Genomic DNA, 14,161 nt, shown 5'->3' with positions numbered 1-14,161 from the left:
TGCTCAGTTTGGCCAGGCTGCCAGCTCTAGGAAGAGTCTTGATGGTTCCAAACTTCTTCCATTTAAGAATGATGGATGCCACTGTGTTTTGGGGGACCTTCAATGCTGCAGAAATGTTTTGGTACCCTTCCCCAGATCTGTACCTCGACACAATCCTTTCTCTGAGCTCTACGGACAATTCCTTCAACGTCATTGCTTGGTTTTTGCTCTGACATGCACTGTTAACTGTGGGACCTTATATAGACAGGTGTGTACCTTTCCAAATCATGTCCAATCAATTGAATTTACCACAGGTGGACTCCGATCAAGTTGTAGAAACATCTCAAGGATAATCAATGGAAACAGGATGCACTTGAGCTCAATTTCAAGTCTCATAGCAAAGGTTCTGAATACTTATGTAAATAAGGTATTTCTGTTTTTTATTTGCAATACATTTGCAAAAATGTCTAAAAACCTGTTTGCACTTCGTCATTATGGTGTATTGTGTTTAGATTGATGAGGGAAAACATGTATTTAATCAAATTTGGAATCAAGTTGTAACGTAACAACATTTGGAAAAAGGGAAGGGGTCTGAATACTTTCCTAATGCACTGTGCAGTAAACTTTCTTCCTGTTTACACAATGTACTGTACCATAATCATAACCAAGAGAGTCCTTTTACAGTACGTTCTGCCATTGGTATCCTATAACCTATATATACCTTATAACCTATAACTTTAACCATTTGACAAGTGTAGATTTATCTATTTCTGGATTTTATTCTCTACCAATCACAATCCATTTACACATTGCTGACAAGTATTTCATAGAAATACTATATGGTCCATATACTGAATTTACAATATGAGGTTTCTTATCTCCACTGAAACTCCTCATGTTTTGAGGGGGTTTGGCTTCTGTGTGTTGACGGGTTAGGTTTATGTGTGTGTGTGTGTGTGTGTGTGTGTGTGTGTGTGTGTGTGTGTGTGTGTGTGTGTGTTGACGGGTTAGGTTTATGTGTGTGTGTGTGTTTATGCCCAGACACATCTGTTCAGTAAGTCTCATGAACAATAAGGGTCTCAATATTGTCCCCTGGCGCAGCTGTACTTACTCATATACAATTATAGCAGAAAAAAATTAAATGAACATGTGCATAAAAAGTTAATAGCTCCTTAAATATTTCAGTCAATGTTGGAAGGTTTCCCTAATGAGCTATTCTGAAAGGTATCAGTTCTTCTTCTTGCAATTACAATAAACCCGAAAGCCCAGTGCTTTAGTTTAGCATAAACGCTGCTACAGTCATGTTTAAAAAAAATCTCCATGAGGAGAGAGACAGACAGAGACGAGAGGGAGAGGGAGAGGGAGACGAGAGGGAGAGGGAGAGAGAGACGGAGACGAGAGGGAGAGAGAGACGGAGACGAGAGGGAGAGAGAGACGGAGACGAGAGGGAGAGAGAGACGGAGACGAGAGGGAGAGAGAGACGGAGACGAGAGGGAGAGAGAGACGGAGACGAGAGGGAGAGAGAGAGAGACGGAGACGAGAGGGAGAGGGACAGAGATGAGAGGGAGAGGGACAGAGAGACGGAGAGGGACAGAGATGAGAGGGAGAGGGACAGAGAGACGGAGAGGGACAGAGAGAGAGACGGAGACGGAGAGGGACAGAGAGAGAGACGGAGACGAGAGGGAGAGAGAGACGGAGACGAGAGGGAGAGAGAGACGGAGACGAGAGGGAGAGAGAGACGGAGACGAGAGGGAGAGAGAGACGGAGACGAGAGGGAGAGAGAGACGGAGACGAGAGGGAGAGAGAGATGGAGACGAGAGAGAGACCGAGACGAGAGGGAGAGAGAGACGGAGACGAGAGGAAGAGAGAGAGAGAGAGAGGGAGACGAGAGGAAGAGAGAGAGAGAGGGAGAGAGACAGAGACGAGAGGGAGAGGGACAGAGACGAGAGGGAGAGCGAGATGGAGACGAGAGGGAGAGCGAGATGGAGACGAGAGCGAGAAGGAGAGAGAGAGAGACAGACAGAGACGAGAGGGAGAGAGCGAGAAGGAGAGAGAGAGAGACAGACAGAGACGAGAGGGAGAGGGAGAGAGCAAGAATGAGAGAGAGACAGACAGAGACGAGAGAGAGAGGGGCAGAGACGAGAGGAAAAGGGAGAGAGCGAGAAAGACAGACAGACAGACAGACAAAGATCAAGAGAGAGAATGACAGACAGACAGACAGACAGACAGACAAAGATCAAGAGAGAGAATGACAGACAAACAGACAGACAGAGATGAGAGAGAGACCCAGATAGCAACAAACGTTCCCACAACTTCAGAGGGGAGAGAGAGACAGAGAGACAGAGAGACAGAGAGACAGAGAGACAGAGAGACAGAGAGACAGAGAGACAGAGAGACAGAGAGACAGAGAGACAGAGAGACAGAGAGACAGAGAGACAGAGATACAGAGAGACAGAGAGAGAGAGAAACAAAACAAACAAACCAAAACAAAGGTCTTTTCATGTTTTGTCGATTTCAAAAAAGCTTTTGACTTAATTGGGCATAAGGGTCTGCTATACAAATTGATGGATAGCGATGTTGGGGGATAAAGATACGACATTATAGAATCCATGTTCACAAACAACAAGTGTGGGGTTAAAATTGACAAAAAACACACACATTTCTTTCCACAGTGGAGCGGGGTGAGACAGGGATGTAGCTTAAGCACCTCCCTCTTCAACATATATATCAACGAATTGGCGAGCGCACTGCACTGGTGAACAGTTTGCACTGGCGAATTGGCGAACAGTCTGCAGCACCCGGCCTCACACTACTAGAATCTGAAGTCAAACGTTTACTGTTTGCTGATGATCTGGTGCTTCTGTCACCAACCAAAGAGGGCCTACAGCAGCACCTAGATCTTCTGAACAGATTCTGACAGACACGGGCCCTGACAGTAAATCTCAGTAGGACAAAAATAATGGTTCCAAAAAAAGGTCCAGTTGCCAGGACCACGAATACAAATTCCATCAAGACACCGTTTCCCTGGAGCACACAAGGAGAATACATACCTCGGCATAAACATCAGCGCCACAGGCACAAAGCTGTGAACGATCTGAGAGACAAGAAAAGAAGGGCCTTCTACGCCATCAAAGGGAACATACAATTCAACATACCCTACAGAGCCCCAGGACAGCAACACAATTAGTCCCAACCAGATCATGACATAACAAAAAAGATAATTACTTGACACATTGGAAAGAATCTTTGAAAAACAGCGCACACTAGAATGCTATTTGGCCCTTAGGGATCGGCGTCCCGTTAACGGGTGTAAATTATGCAGCGTTTTGTGTCACGATCGCAGACTTTAGAGAAACAACACATATCGGTACATATACAGTTGAAGTGGGAACACCATACACTTAGGTTGGTGTCAATAAAACTCGCTTTTCAACCACTCAACACATTTCTTGTTAATGAACAAACTATAGTTTTCGGTTAGGACATCTACTTCGTGCGTGACACAAGTCATTTTTCCAACAATTGTTTACAGACAGATTATTTCACTTATAATTCACTGTATCACAATTCCAGTGGGTCAGAAGTTTACATTCACTAAGTTGGACTGTGGCTTTAAACAGCTTGGAAAATTCCAGAAAAGGATGTCATGGCTTTAGAAGCTTCTGATAGGCATTTGAGTCAATTGGAGGTGTACCTGTGGATGTATTTCCAGGCCTACCTTCAAACTCAGTGCCTCTTTACTTGACATCATGGGAAAATCAAAAGAAATCAGCCAAGACCTCAGAAAAAAAATGGTAGACCTCCACAAGTCTGGTTCATCATGGGGAGCAATTTCCAAATGCCTGAAGGTACCACGTTCATCTGTACAAACAATAGTACGGAAGTATTAACACCATGGGACCACGCAGCCATCACACCGCTCAGGAAGGAGATGCATTCTGTCTCCTAGAGATGAACGTACTTTGGTGCAAAAAGTGCAACTCAATCCCAGAACAACAGCAAAGGACCTTGTGAAGATGCTGGAGGAAACGGGTACAAATGTACCTATATCCAAAGTAAAACGAGTCCTATATCGACATAACCTGAAAGGCCGTTCAGCAAGGAAGAAGCCACTGCTCCAAAACTGCCATAAAAAATCCACACTATGGTTTGCAACTGCACATGGCGACAAAGATCGTACTTTTTGGAGAAATGTCCCCTGGTCTGATGAAACAAAAATAGAACTGTTTGGCCATAATGACCATCGTTATGTTTGGAGGAAAAAGGGTGAGGTTTGCAAGCCGAAGAACACCATCCCAACCGTGAAGCACTGGGGTGGCAGCATCATGTTCTGGGGTGGCTTTGCTGCAGGAAGGGACTGGTGTACTTCACATAATAGATGGCATCATGAGGGAGGAAAATTATGTGAATATATTGAAGCAACATCTCAAGACATCAGTCAGGAAGTTAAAGCTTGGTCGCAAATGTGTCTTCCAAATGGACAATGACCCCAAGCACACTTCCAAAGTTGTGGCAAAATGGCTTAAGGACAACAAAGTCAAGATTGGAGTGGCCATCACAAAGCGCAGACCTCAATCCCATGGAAAATTTGTGGGCAGAACTGAAAAAGCATGTGCGAGCAAGGAGGCCTACAAACCTGACTTTGTTACACCAGCTCTGTCAGGAGGAATGGGACAAAATTCACCCAACTTATTGTTGGAAGCTTGTGGAAGGCTACCTGAAACGTTTGACCCAAGTTAAACAATTTAAAGGCAATGCTACCAAATACTAATTGAGTATTCTGACCCACTGGGATTGTGATGAAAAAAATAAAAGCTGAAGTAAATAATTCTCTCTACTATTATTCTGACATTCCACATTCCTAAAAGAAAGTGGTGATCCTAACTGACCTAAGACAGGGAATTTTTACCAGGATTAAATGTCAGGAATTGTGAAAAACTGAGTTTAAATGTATTTGGCTAAGGTGTATTTAGACTTCTGACTTCAACTGTAAGTGCCTTATATTGGCTGAAAGTACAGTGTCCAATTTACAGTAGCTATTAAACAATGCCATGCTATTGTTTGAGGAGAGCGTCTAACAACAAAACACTTTTTTTCAACGTGATAGGTTTGATAAATTCACCTCTGAAGGTGAAATGTGTACTTACATTCTGAAATCTTGCTCTGATTTATCATCCAAAGGGTCCCAGAGATAACATGAAGTGTCGTTTTATTAGATAAAATCCTTTTTCATATCCTCAAGAGGTCCATATAGCACGCACGATCGATTTTGTATTTCCACTCGTTCAATTTGCAAGAAAGGAATCTGTGAAAATCTAACCCTAAACGTTGTTTCAACCAGTCAAATCACGTTCGTATCTATTCCTCAGAGATCCTAGAAGGTAACAAGACTTCACTATATCATTAGGGATGTAGTATATCCTATAGGACACCATATTTGGTCAGAGAGCGATGCCTTCATGGCACACCGTTGACATCGGCGGCCATCACTTGAACGACTGTGTCTTTATCAAATAATAACCAATCGGGGTCAAACAAAGCTAGCTAAATAGCCAATGAGCTGAGCTTTACGGGAATATCCGGAAACCATGTATCTGTCGTAAAATGTAATTTCTAACCTTGTACGACAGCATGCCTTTTCATTTTGACAAAAATGATGAGGATATTCAGAGTTATGAAGTTATGAAAACTGTTTGATTTGCAAATGTTGAACTTATAATATGGCTACTAATACTTGGAAAGCTTAATCAAAGTCCAAGTATACAGTTTTGACGATATTCTTGAAGAAAAATGGAATATTTAATGTGAATGTCCCCTTCACGATTTGCCCAAATGTACCTGTGGACTTCACACTAAAACTCTTGTAGGTCAGGCATTCTTCAAGATATCCATCTGCACATACACTGCTGCCAACACTATCAGAATTACAAGCAGAGTTTCTACCATCTTTGCATTTCAAAGATGGTGGTAGAAAAAGACTGGTTCGTTTTATTTTGGTATTATCTTTTACCAGATTTATTCTCCTACATTCCTTTCACATTTTCACAAACTTCAAAGTGTTTCCTTTCAAATGGTACCAAGAATATGCATATCCTTGCTTCAGGTCCTGAGCTACAGGCAGACAGATGTCGTTTAGGCGAAAATTGAAAAAAAGGGGGCTATCCCTAAGAAGTTTTAATTTTAACAGAGAGTACACAGTGGCAGAATACCTGACTACTATGGCTGACAAACTTAAGGAAAGCTTTGACTATGTTCAGACTCAGTGAGCATAGCCTTGCTATTGAGAAAGGCCGCCGTAGGCAAACCTGGCTCTCAAGAGAAGACAGGCTATGTGCACACCGCCCATAAAATGAGGTGGAAACTGAGCTGCACTTCCTAACCTCCTGACAAATGTATGACCATATTAGAGATACATATTTCCCTCAGATTACACAGACCCATTGAGAATTTGAAAAGAAGTCCAATTTTGATAAACTCCCATATCTATTGGGTGAAATACCAGTGTGCCATCACAGAAGAAAGATTGGTGACCTGTTCCCACAAGAAAAGGGCAACCAGTGAAGAACAAACACCATTATGTTCAAACAACCCATATTTATGTTTATTTATTTTCCCTTTTGTGCTTTAACTATTTACACATGTATGGTGGGTGTGATGCTATGTAATGTCATGTGACCTTCAAAAACTGAACCTGACTTCCAGCGTGTGTTACAGGTTGAACAGCATGAAGACCTTAGGGGGGAGCGAGAGAGAGAGGGAGCGAGTGAGGGGAGAGAGAAAGAGCGAGAGAGAGCGAGAGAGACAGACAGACAAAGACAGACAGAGACAGACAGAGACAGACAGAGACAGACAGAGACAGACAGAGACAGACAGAGACAGACAGAGACAGACAGAGACAGACAGAGACAGACAGAGACAGACAGACACACAGACACACAGACAGACAGACAGACACACAGACACACAGACACACAGACACACAGACACACAGACACACAGACACACAGACAGACAGACTTCTCCAAATTGTGTCCAGGTGTATTTGTCTCCTTTTAATCCTTCTCCTCTTTACGTTAATATGTACTTGTCTTATTCCTTTCATTTAAATTGTTTATGTTGACGTCCATGCCTACGCATTGAGCAGTACTGTAGCCATGGTGATAAGAGAGGGAGAGGTAAGAGTACTCGTAGTGGTGAAACTCGGATAAAAATAACTAGATTTTTTTTTTTAAGGTCTTCATTTTGCTCTTTTTTTTATTTTTATTTTTTTTTACATTTTCTCCTCTTAGCCCTCCCCTTGTGGCTTCCTGGCAGCCTCCTCTGTCACACAGGAATGGTGTCGATAGCGTCGCCTTATCTCTGGCTACGTCAGGCTGGCTGCCTGTGAGAGAGGCAGGCAGTGAGGTGGTGTTAGTTGGTTTGGCTGGCTGCCTGTGAGAGAGGCAGGCAGTGAGGTGGTGTTAGTTGGTTTGGCTGGCTGCCTGTGAGAGAGGCAGGCAGTGAGGTGGTGTTAGTTGGTTTGGCTGGCTGCCTGTGAGAGAGGCAGGCAGTGAGGTGGTGTTAGTTGGTTTGGCTGGCTGTGAGAGAGGCAGGCAGTGAGGTGGTGTTAGTTGGTTTGGCTGGCTGGCTGTGAGAGAGGCAGGCAGTGAGGTGGTGTTAGTTGGTTTGGCTGGCTGGCTGTGAGAGAGGCAGGCAGTGAGGTGGTGTTAGTTGGTTTGGCTGGCTGCGTTTTGATCATTGTGCCTGTGTTCAATCTGTCTGCTGCGTTGTGTCTGTTCTGACAGCGCCTGTGTCGGTGACTCATGTCGTCTCACATGTGGGAAAACACTCTTTGTTTTTGTGGCGGCTGATGAAAAATTAAGCTTGTTTTTTCCCCAATCTCCTCTCATCTCTGTTGCTTCCCCCACCGTCCCAGAAAAGGAAGTGTTGTTTTGATTAATAATTTACTCAACGCTAATTGGAGTGGGTTTAGCCCAGAGCAGTTTGGAAGGGTTTTGGTTCTGGATGTAGTAGAATGCAGCGCAGGGTAAGTGGACATGAGCTGATTCTCAGTCAGCCAGCAGCTACTGTATATCTACTGTATACCTACTGCATACCTACTGTATACCTACTGTATATCTACTGTATATATACTGCATATCTACTGCACACCTACTGCATACCTACTGTATATCTACTGTATATATACTGCATATCTACTGCACACCTACTGTATACCTACTGTATATCTACTGCATATCTACTGCATATTCTCTCATATCCAATTAATATCTGCTGCGTATGTACTACATATCTACAGCATTTCCAGGTCATATCTACTGCAGATCTACTGCAGATCTACTGCATATCTACTGCATATCTACTGCAGATCTACTGCATATCTACTGCATATCTACTGCAGATCTACTGCAGATCTACTGCATATCTACTGCAGATCTACTGTTTGTCTACTGTATGTCTACTGCATATCTTTTTTTATTTATTTCACCTTTATTTAACCAGGTAGTCAAATTGAGAACACGTTCTTATTTACAATTGCGACCTGGCCGAGATAAAGCAAAGCAGTTCGACACATACAACAACACATAGTTACACATGGAGTAAAACAAACATACAGTCAATAATGCAGTGAAAAATAAGTCTATATACAATATGAGCAAGTGAGGTGAGATAAGGGAGGTGAAGGCAAACAAAATATATATATAAATAAATAAAAATATAAAAAGACCATGGTGGCGAAATAAATAGAATATAGCAAGTAAAATTTTTTAAAAAAATAGAAAAAAAGTAGAGATAGTAGAGATAGAAAAAAGTAGAGATAGAAATAATGGGGTGCAAAGGAGCAAAATAAATAAATAAATAAATACAGTAGGTAAAGAGGTAGTTGTTTGGGCTAAATTATAGATGGGCTATGTACAGGTGCAGTAATCTATGAGCTGCTCTGATAGCTGGTGCTTAAAGCTAGTGAGGGAGATAAGTGTTTCCAGTTTCAGAGATTTTTGTAGTTCGTTCCAGTCATTGGCAGCAGAGAACTGGAAGGAGAGGCGGCCAAACGAAGAATTGGTTTTGGGGGTGACCAGAGAGATATACCTGCTGGAGCGCGTGCTACAGGTAGGTGCTGCTATGGTGACCAGCGAGCTGAGATAAGGGGGGACTTTACCTAGCAGGGTCTTGTAGATGACCTGGAGCCAGTGGGTTTGACGACGAGTATGAAGCGAGGGCCAGCCAACGAGAGTGTACAGGTCGCAGTGGTGGGTAGTATATGGGGCTTTGGTGACAAAACGGATGGCACTGTGATAGACTGCATCCAATTTATTGAGTAGGGTTTTGGAGGCTATTTTGTAAATGACATCACCAAAGTCGAGGATTGGTAGGATGGTCAGTTTTACAAGGGTATGTTTGGCAGCATGAGTGAAGGATGCTTTGTTGCGGAATAGGAAGCCAATTCTAGATTTAACTTTGGATTGGAGATGTTTGATGTGAGTCTGGAAGGAGAGTTTACAGTCTAACCAGACACCTAGGTATTTGTAGTTGTCCACATATTCTAAGTCAGAGCCGTCCAGAGTAGTGATGTTGGACAGGCGGGCAGGTGCAGGCAGCGATCGGTTGAAGAGCATGCATTTAGTTTTACTTGTATTTAAGAGCAAATGGAGGCCACGGAAGGAGAGTTGTATGGCATTGAAGCTCGCCTGGAGGGTTGTTAACACAGTGTCAAAAGAAGGGCCAGAAGTATACAGAATAGTGTCGTCTGCGTAGAGATGGATCAGAGAATCACCATCAGCAAGAGCGACATCATTGATGTATACAGAGAAGAGAGTCGTTCCAAGAATTGAACCCTGTGGCACCCCCATAGAGACTGCCAGAGGCCCGGACAACAGACCCTCCGATTTGACACACTGAACTCGATCAGAGAAGTAGTTGGTGAACCAGGCGAGGCAATCATTAGAGAAACCAAGGCTGTCGAGTCTGCCGATGAGGATGTGGTGATTGACAGAGTCAAAAGCCTTGGCCAGGTCAATGAATACGGCTGCACAGTATTGTTTCCTATCGATGGCGGTTAAGATATCGTTTATGACCTTGAGCGTGGCTGAGGTGCACCCATGACCAGCTCTGAAACCAGATTGCATAGCGGAGAAGGTATGGTGGGATTCGAAATGGTCGGTAATCTGTTTGTTGACTTGGCTTTCAAAGACCTTAGAAAGGCAGGGTTGGATAGATATAGGTCTGTAGCTGTTAGGGTCAAGAGTGTCCCCCCCTTTGAAGAGGGGGATAACCGCAGCTGCTTTCCAATCTTTGGGAATCTCAGACGACACGAAAGAGAGGTTGAAAAGGCTAGTAATAGGGGTGGCAACAATTTCAGCAGATAGTTTTAGAAAGAAAGGGTCCAGATTATCTAGCCCGGCTGATTTGTAAGGGTCCAGATTTTGCAGCTCTTTCAGAACATCAGCTGACTGTATTTGGGACAAAGAGAAATGGGGAAGGCTTGGGCGAGTAGCAGAGGGGAGGGCAGTGCTGTTGACCGGGGTAGGGGTAGCCAGGTGGAAAGCATGGCCAGCCGTAGAAAAATGCTTATTGAAATTCTCAATTATAGTGGATTTGTCGGTGGTGACAGTGTTTCCTATCTTCAGTGCAGTTGGAAGCTGGGAGGAGGTGTTCTTATTCTCCATGGACTTTACAGTGTCCCAGAACTTTTTTGAATTTGTGTTGCAGGAAGCAAATTTCTGCTTGAAAAAGCTAGCCTTGGCTTTTCTAACTGCCTGTGTATATTGGTTTCTAGCTTCCCTGAAAAGTTGCATATCACGGGGGCTGTTCGATGCTAATGCAGAACGCCATAGGATGTTTTTCTGTTGGTTAAGGGCAGTCAGGTCAGGAGAGAACCAAGGGCTATATCTGTTCCTGGTTCTAAATTTCTTGAATGGGGCATGCTTATTCAAGATGGCGAGGAAGGCATTTAAAAAAAATATCCATCCAGCCTCTACTGACGGGATGAGATCAATATCCTTCCAGGATACCTCGGCCAGGTCGATCAGAAAGGCCTGCTCGCTGAAGTGTTTCAGGGAGCGTTTGACAGTGATGAGTGGAGGTCGTTTGACCGCTGACCCATTACGGATGCAGGCAATGAGGCAGTGATCGCTGAGATCTTGGTTGAAAACAGCAGAGGTGTATTTGGAGGGCAAGTTGGTTAGGATGATATCTATGAGGGTGCCCGTGTTTACGGAATTGGGGTGGTACCTGGTAGGTTCATTGATAATTTGTGTGAGATTGAGGGCATCAAGCTTAGATTGTAGGATGGCTGGGGTGTTAAGCATGTTCCAATTTAAGTCGCCTAGCAGCACGAACTCTGAAGATAGATGGGGGGCAATCAGTTCACATATGGTGTCCAGAGCACAGCTGGGGGCAGAGGGTGGTCTATAGCAGGTGGCAACGGTGAGAGACTTGTTTTTAGAGAGGTGGATTTTTAAAAGTAGAAGTTCAAATTGTTTGGGAACAGACCTGGATAGTAAAACAGAACTCTGCAGGCAATCTTTGCAGTAGATTGCAACACCGCCCCCTTTGGCCGTTCTATCTTGTCTGAAAATCTTGTAGTTGGGGATGAAAATGTCAGAATTTTTGGTGGTCTTTCTAAGCCAGGATTCAGACACGGCTAAAACATCCGGGTTGGCAGAGTGAGCTAAAGCAGTGAACAAAACAAACTTAGGGAGGAGGCTTCTAATGTTAACATGCATGAAACCAAGGCTATTACGGTTACAGAAGTCATCAAAAGAGAGCGCCTGGGGAATAGGAGTGGAGCTAGGTACTGCAGGGCCTGGATTCACCTCTACATCACCAGAGGAACAGAGGAGGAGTAGGATAAGGGTACGGCTAAAAGCTATGAGAATTGGTCGTCTAGAACGTCTAGAACAGAGAGTAAAAGGACGTTTCTGGGGGCGATAAAATAGCTTCAAGGAATAATGTACAGACAAAGGTATGGTAGGATGTGAATACAGTGGAGGTAAACCTAGGTATTGAGTGATGATGAGAGAGATATTGTCTCTAGAAACATCATTGAAACCAGGTGATGTCATCGCATATGTGGGTGGTGGAACTGAAAGGTTAGTGTATAGTGTATAGTGTATAGTGTATAGTGTATCTACTGCATATCCACTCATATCTACTGCATACCTATTGCATACCTACTGCATACATACTGTATACCTACTGTATATCTACTGCATATCCACTGCATATTCACTCATATCCAGTTCATATGTACTGCATATCTAATTCATATCTACAGCATTTCCACCTCAAATATACTGTATTCACACTTTATATCTACTGCATATCAACTGCATATCTACTGCATATCTACTCTATATCTACTGCATATTCACTGCATATCTACTGCATATCTACTCTATCTACTGCATATCTAATGTCTACTGTATATCTACTGCATATTCACTGCATATCTACTGCATATCTAGTCTATCTACTGCATATCTAATGTCTACTGTATATCTACTGCATATCTACTGCATATCTACTGCATATCTACTGCATATCTAATGTCTACTGTATATCTACTTTATATCTACTGCATATCTACTGCATATCGACTGTATATCTACTTAATATCTGCTGTATATCTACTATGTATCTACTGTCTACTGTATATCTACAGTATATCTACTGTCTACTGCATATCTACTGTATATCTACTGCATATCTACTGTCTACTGCATATCTACAGTCTACTGTATATCTACTCAATATCTACTGCTTATCTACTGTCTACTGCATATCTACTGTATGTCTACTGCATATCTACTGTCTAATGTATATCTATTGCATATCTACTGTCTACTGCATATCTACAGCATATTCACTGCATATCGTCTGCATATCTACTGCATATCTACTGTCTACTGCATATCTACTGCATATCTACTGTCTACTGCATATCTACTGCATATCGACTGCATATCTACTGTACATCTACTGCATATCTACTGTCTACTGCATATCTACTGTATATCTACTGCATATCTACTGTCTACTGCATATCTACTGTCTACTGCATATCTACTGCATATCTACTGCATATCTACTGTATATCTACTGTATATCTGCTGTCTACTGCATATCTACTGCATATCTACTGTCTACTGCATATCTACTGTCTACTGCATATCTACTGTCTACTGCATATCTACTGCATATCTACTGCATATCTACTGCATATCTACTGTCTACTGTATATCTACTGTCTACTGCATATCTACTGCATATTTACTGTCTACATGCTGATCTACTGTCTACTGCATATCTACTGCATATCTACTGTCTACTGTATATCTACTGTCTACTGCATATCGTCTGCATATCTACTGTCTACTGTATATCTACTGTCTACTGCATATCTACTGTATATCTACTGCATATCTGCTGTCTACTGCATATCTACTGTCTACTGCATATCTACTGCATATTTACTGTCTACTGCATATCACTGTCTACTGCATATCTACTGTCGACTGTATATCCACTGCATATCTACTGCATATCTACTGCATATCTACTGTATATCTACTGCATATCTACTGTCTACTGCTTATCTACTGTCTACTGTATATCTACTGCATATCTACTGTCTACTGTATATCTACTGCATATCTACTGCATATCTACTGCATATCTACTGTCTACTGTCTACTGTATATCTACTGTCTACTGTATATCTACTGCATATCTACTGTCGACTGTATATCTACTGCATATCTACTGTCTACTGTATATCTACTGTCTACTGCATATCTACTGCATATCTACTGTCTACTGCATATCTACTGCATATCTACTGTCTACTGTATATCTACTGTCTACTGCATATCTACTGCATATCTACTGTCTACTGTATATCTACTGCATATCTACTGCATATCTACTGCATATCTACTGTCTACTGTCTACTGTATATCTACTGTCTACTGTATATCTACTGCATATCTACTGTCGACTGTATATCTACTGCATATCTACTGTCTACTGTATATCTACTGTCTACTGCATATCTACTGCATATCTACTGTCTACTGTATATCTACTGCATATCTACTGCATATCTACTGTCTACTGTATATCTACTGTCTACTGTATGTCTACTGCATATCTACTGCATATCTACTGCATATCCACTCAT

The 14,161-nt window shown here is 42.6% G+C and overlaps 1 protein-coding gene across 6 annotated transcripts in view; it reads left to right on the top strand.

Annotated features, from left to right (window-relative positions):
- Positions 1-14,161, top strand: part of LOC129830698 (gamma-aminobutyric acid type B receptor subunit 1-like) — a 301,577-nt gene that overhangs the window by 196,490 nt on the left and 90,926 nt on the right. The gene's annotated exons all lie outside the window — the stretch shown is intronic.

Source organism: Salvelinus fontinalis, chromosome 32 (genome assembly GCF_029448725.1).
Source record: "Salvelinus fontinalis isolate EN_2023a chromosome 32, ASM2944872v1, whole genome shotgun sequence".
Classification (NCBI taxonomy): domain Eukaryota; kingdom Metazoa; phylum Chordata; class Actinopteri; order Salmoniformes; family Salmonidae; genus Salvelinus; species Salvelinus fontinalis.
This window is presented reverse-complemented; position numbering and strand designations above follow the sequence as displayed.